General features: G+C 38.9%; 8 non-coding genes across 8 annotated transcripts; all 8 read right to left on the reverse strand.

Moving 5' to 3' along the window:
* Window positions 1-47: 47 nt before the first annotated feature.
* Window positions 48-166, reverse strand: LOC127999096 (5S ribosomal RNA). The gene has a single exon (XR_008171921.1). It is a non-coding gene; the product is annotated as a 5S ribosomal RNA (ribosomal RNA).
* Window positions 167-274: 108 nt separating this feature from the next.
* On the reverse strand, window positions 275-393 carry LOC128000239 (5S ribosomal RNA). Its single transcript, XR_008173028.1, has one exon. It is a non-coding gene; the product is annotated as a 5S ribosomal RNA (ribosomal RNA).
* A 221-nt stretch (window positions 394-614) lies between these two features.
* On the reverse strand, window positions 615-733 carry LOC128009547 (5S ribosomal RNA). The gene has a single exon (XR_008181255.1). It is a non-coding gene; the product is annotated as a 5S ribosomal RNA (ribosomal RNA).
* Window positions 734-1,109: 376 nt separating this feature from the next.
* Window positions 1,110-1,228, reverse strand: LOC127997676 (5S ribosomal RNA). The gene has a single exon (XR_008170538.1). It is a non-coding gene; the product is annotated as a 5S ribosomal RNA (ribosomal RNA).
* Window positions 1,229-1,734: 506 nt separating this feature from the next.
* LOC128009548 (5S ribosomal RNA) lies at window positions 1,735-1,853 on the reverse strand. The gene has a single exon (XR_008181256.1). It is a non-coding gene; the product is annotated as a 5S ribosomal RNA (ribosomal RNA).
* A 382-nt stretch (window positions 1,854-2,235) lies between these two features.
* On the reverse strand, window positions 2,236-2,354 carry LOC128009550 (5S ribosomal RNA). Its single transcript, XR_008181258.1, has one exon. It is a non-coding gene; the product is annotated as a 5S ribosomal RNA (ribosomal RNA).
* A 375-nt stretch (window positions 2,355-2,729) lies between these two features.
* On the reverse strand, window positions 2,730-2,848 carry LOC128009551 (5S ribosomal RNA). The gene has a single exon (XR_008181259.1). It is a non-coding gene; the product is annotated as a 5S ribosomal RNA (ribosomal RNA).
* Window positions 2,849-4,833: 1,985 nt separating this feature from the next.
* On the reverse strand, window positions 4,834-4,952 carry LOC128009553 (5S ribosomal RNA). Its single transcript, XR_008181261.1, has one exon. It is a non-coding gene; the product is annotated as a 5S ribosomal RNA (ribosomal RNA).
* Window positions 4,953-5,000: the final 48 nt, after the last annotated feature.

A 5,000-nucleotide genomic window follows, 5' to 3' on the forward strand; every position in this document is an offset into this window, starting at 1 on the left:
CTATTTTTTGGCAAAATTATTATATACTAAGTGAAAAATGTCCAAAAAGCTTACAACACCTGGTATTCCCAGGCGGTCTCCCATCCAAGTACTAACCAGGCCCAAACCTGCTTAGCTTCCGAGATCAGACGAGATCAGGCATAGCCAGGTTGGTATGGCCGTAAGCGAAGACAGCAGCGAAGACAGCAGCGAAGACAGCAGCAAAGAGAGGGCTATTTAAAGACCAGCCAATCTAATCGCCAGTACATTATATAAGTAGGAAAGAAAACCCAAAAGCTTAAAGCACCTGGTATTCCCAGGCGGTCTCCCATCCAAGTACTAACCAGGCCCAAACCTGCTTAGCTTCCGAGATCAGACGAGATCGGGCATAGCCAGGTTGGTATGGCCGTAAGCGAAGACAGCAGCAAAGAGAGGGCTATTTAAAGACCAGCCAATCTAATCGCCAGTACATTATATAAGTAGGAAAGAAAACCCAAAAGCTTAAAGCACCTGGTATTCCTAGGCAGTCTCTCATCAAAGTGCTAACCAGACCTAAACCTGCTAAGATTCAGAGATCGGGCATTGACTCTATTTTTTGGCAAAATTATTATATACTAAGTGAAAAATGTCCAAAAAGCTTACAGCACCTGGTATTCCCAGGCGGTCTCCCATCCAAGTACTAACCAGGCCCAAACCTGCTTAGCTTCCGAGATCAGACGAGATCGGGCATAGCCAGGTTGGTATGGCCGTAAGCGAAGACAGCAGCAAAGAGAGGGCTATTTAAAGACCAGCCAATCTAATCGCCAGTACATTATATAAGTAGGAAAGAAAACCCAAAAGCTTAAAGCACCTGGTATTCCTAGGCAGTCTCTCATCAAAGTGCTAACCAGACCTAAACCTGCTAAGATTCAGAGATCGGGCATTGACTCTTTTTTTTTTTTTTTTTTTTTTTTTAATGAAAGATTATTATATAATTCGTGAAATTTTCCAAAGAGATTAAAGCACCTGGTATTCCCAGGCAGTCTCCCATCCATGTACTAACCAGGCCCAAACCTGTTAATATTCAGAGATCGGGCATTGACTCTATTTTTTGGCAAAATTATTATATACTAAGTGAAAAATGTCCAAAAAGCTTACAGCACCTGGTATTCCCAGGCGGTCTCCCATCCAAGTACTAACCAGGCCCAAACCTGCTTAGCTTCCGAGAACAGACGAGATCGGGCATAGCCAGGTTGGTATGGCCGTAAGCGAAGACTGCTGCAAAGAAAGGGCTATTTAAAGACCAGCCAATCTAATCGCCAGTACATTATATAAGTAGGAAAGAAAACCCAAAAGTTTAAAGCACCTGGTATTCCTAGGCAGTCTCTCATCAAAGTGCTAACCAGACCTAAACCTGCTAAGATTCAGAGATCGGGCATTGACTCTTTTTTTTTTTTTTTTTTAATGAAAGATTATTATATAATTCGTGAAATTTTCCAAAGAGATTAAAGCACCTGGTATTCCCAGGCAGTCTCTCATCAAAGTGCTAACCAGACCTAAACCTGCAAATATTCAGAGATCGGGCATTGACTCTATTTTTTGGCAAAATTATTATATACTAAGTGAAAAATGTCCAAAAAGCTTACAGCACCTGGTATTCCCAGGCAGTCTCCCATCCATGTACTAACCAGGCCCAAACCTGTTAATATTCAGAGATCGGGCATTGACTCTATTTTTTGGCAAAATTATTATATACTAAGTGAAAAATGTCCAAAAAGCTTACAGCACCTGGTATTCCCAGGCGGTCTCCCATCCAAGTACTAACCAGGCCCAAACCTGCTTAGCTTCCGAGATCAGACGAGATCGGGCATAGCCAGGTTGGTATGGCCGTAAGCGAAGACAGCAGCAAAGAGAGGGCTATTTAAAGACCAGCCAATCCAATCGCCAGTACATTATATAAGTAGGAAAGAAAACCCAAAAGCTTAAAGCACCTGGTATTCCTAGGCAGTCTCTCATCAAAGTGCTAACCAGACCTAAACCTGCTAAGATTCAGAGATCGGGCATTGACTCTTTTTTTTTTTTTTTTTTTTTTTTTTTTTTTAATGAAAGATTATTATATAATTCGTGAAATTTTCCAAAGAGATTAAAGCACCTGGTATTCCCAGGCAGTCTCCCATCCATGTACTAACCAGGCCCAAACCTGTTAATATTCAGAGATCGGGCATTGACTCTATTTTTTGGCAAAATTATTATATACTAAGTGAAAAATGTCCAAAAAGCTTACAGCACCTGGTATTCCCAGGCGGTCTCCCATCCAAGTACTAACCAGGCCCAAACCTGCTTAGCTTCCGAGATCAGACGAGATCGGGCATAGCCAGGTTGGTATGGCCGTAAGCGAAGACAGCAGCAAAGAGAGGGCTATTTAAAGACCAGCCAATCTAATCGCCAGTACATTATATAAGTAGGAAAGAAAACCCAAAAGCTTAAAGCACCTGGTATTCCTAGGCAGTCTCTCATCAAAGTGCTAACCAGACCTAAACCTGCTAAGATTCAGAGATCGGGCATTGACTCTTTTTTTTTTTTTTTTTTTTTTTTAATGAAAGATTATTATATAATTCGTGAAATTTTCCAAAGAGATTAAAGCACCTGGTATTCCCAGGCAGTCTCTCATCAAAGTGCTAACCAGACCTAAACCTGCTAAGATTCAGAGATCGGGCATTGACTCTATTTTTTGGCAAAATTATTATATACTAAGTGAAAAATGTCCAAAAAGCTTACAGCACCTGGTATTCCCAGGCGGTCTCCCATCCAAGTACTAACCAGGCCCAAACCTGCTTAGCTTCCGAGATCAGACGAGATCGGGCATAGCCAGGTTGGTATGGCCGTAAGCGAAGACAGCAGCAAAGAGAGGGCTATTTAAAGACCAGCCAATCTAATCGCCAGTACATTATATAAGTAGGAAAGAAAACCCAAAAGCTTAAAGCACCTGGTATTCCTAGGCAGTCTCTCATCAAAGTGCTAACCAGACCTAAACCTGCTAAGATTCAGAGATCGGGCATTGACTCTTTTTTTTTTTTTTTTTTTTTTTTAATGAAAGATTATTATATAATTCGTGAAATTTTCCAAAGAGATTAACCCTCTGGAGTCTAAGGGTATTTTTGGGGCCTTGAGAAGTTTTGTCATGCCCTGACATTTGTGCTTTTTTCAGTTTCTTATAAATATCTAAATGGGTAAAGTCTAATATCACTGTAATCAGCACAAACTGGGCTATAATAATATGTGAAATGCATTCATGTACATGATTGTATTTTTGAGAAAAAAAATGTTATGCATGGTTAGTGAAAAACTAAAAATGTTAAATCACTTGAATAAGGCAATAAAACACATACATAAAATTGGTTGCCGGAAAAGTTGAGAACTGGAGCTTGTAGCCTAGAATTTTTCAATCTGAATGATGTGAAAATCATCTTGTTTACTCACTCACAGAAAACAATATATTGATTTAAATTTTCTAAAACACTTTTTGTTGGTAAAAGTCATATGCGAGTAGGCGTCAACTATCATGAATATCATTGTGATTTACACCTGAGAAGACAAAGGCCTGCATAATGAGCTGCATAATGAGCCTCTCATTCAACTGTGCCACTCTGAGGGCAAATTTTTTGGCATCCTTTCTCACACAATCCTTCAGAAATCCTTTTAACAATCTTATTTTCTACCAAATAAACCCCATTTATTATCATTATTATTATTATTATTAATGTTGAAAAGAGCTGATAATATTTTTCAGGTTTTTTTTAGGGGGAACTGAAAGAACTGCATTGTTTTTACATTTGTTAGAGTTATCTCTATTTGTCACATTTATATTATTTACATCAAGCTTTTGAATGGTATAGTATTGTATATTGTTATTGAAACTTCATAATGTTTCACTTGATTATACATTTAGTCAGGAATTATAGTTTGGAAAAAGTATTTGGAAAAAGTCTAACTAGTAAAATGTTTACACGTTATGTGAAAACTAGTACAAATAAATAAAAAGAGACTTACTCATGTTTATGATCTCTGCTGAATAAAGTGCTTCATTCTTTTTTCTGAGGAAATCCATTTCTCAAATCCTCAACCACATCACATCTTTTTGGGGTGAATTATGTCTTAGTCCTCTCATCGCGAAGCAAACAGTAAAATAAAATAAAAACTTGAAGAATAGTCTCGCTGCTTTTTCTTCTGTGTGGGCGTATTCAAGCCGCGCGCTTCAGTTTGAATCTGAATAGCGCGTTAAGCGCGGGGGCGTGGTCACATTAGATATAATGAGCGGAGATATGAAAAACAGACATTGCGTTGTTTTCATATGGATTACTTTATCTCAGAATATTTGTTTTCGGCAGCACTTGTTTAGTTTAAAAGTAGACATTCCAGGCTTTCTATAGATATCTCTCTCATGTCTCTTCGTTGAGTATTCACGGAGTTACAGTTCATTTTAATGAAATGTTTGTACATGACGATCAGCGGAGATAAAGACTGTAGACAGCGCACCTTGTTTGTTATCTTTATTTTATAAGTGCACAAAGGTTTTTTGTTATTATGTCTGTATCCAAAAAAAACTAGACCCTTTACAGATTCGATAGATGTATTGCTCTTATCTGTACGATTAAAACTGAGAGTGTAATTTAAGTTCTTTTCAGGGTTATCAGGTGAAAATGACTCAAAACGCATATATGCGTTAATCGACTCGAAAGGGTTAAAGCACCTGGTATTCCCAGGCAGTCTCTCATCAAAGTGCTAACCAGACCTAAACCTGCTAAGATTCAGAGATCGGGCATTGACTCTATTTTTTGGCAAAATTATTATATACTAAGTGAAAAATGTCCAAAAAGCTTACAGCACCTGGTATTCCCAGGCGGTCTCCCATCCAAGTACTAACCAGGCCCAAACCTGCTTAGCTTCCGAGATCAGACGAGATCGGGCATAGCCAGGTTGGTATGGCCGTAAGCGAAGACTGCTGCAAAGAGAGGGCTATTTAAAGACCAGCCAATCTAATC

This window comes from Carassius gibelio, chromosome B22 (assembly GCF_023724105.1).
Source record: "Carassius gibelio isolate Cgi1373 ecotype wild population from Czech Republic chromosome B22, carGib1.2-hapl.c, whole genome shotgun sequence".
Classification (NCBI taxonomy): domain Eukaryota; kingdom Metazoa; phylum Chordata; class Actinopteri; order Cypriniformes; family Cyprinidae; genus Carassius; species Carassius gibelio.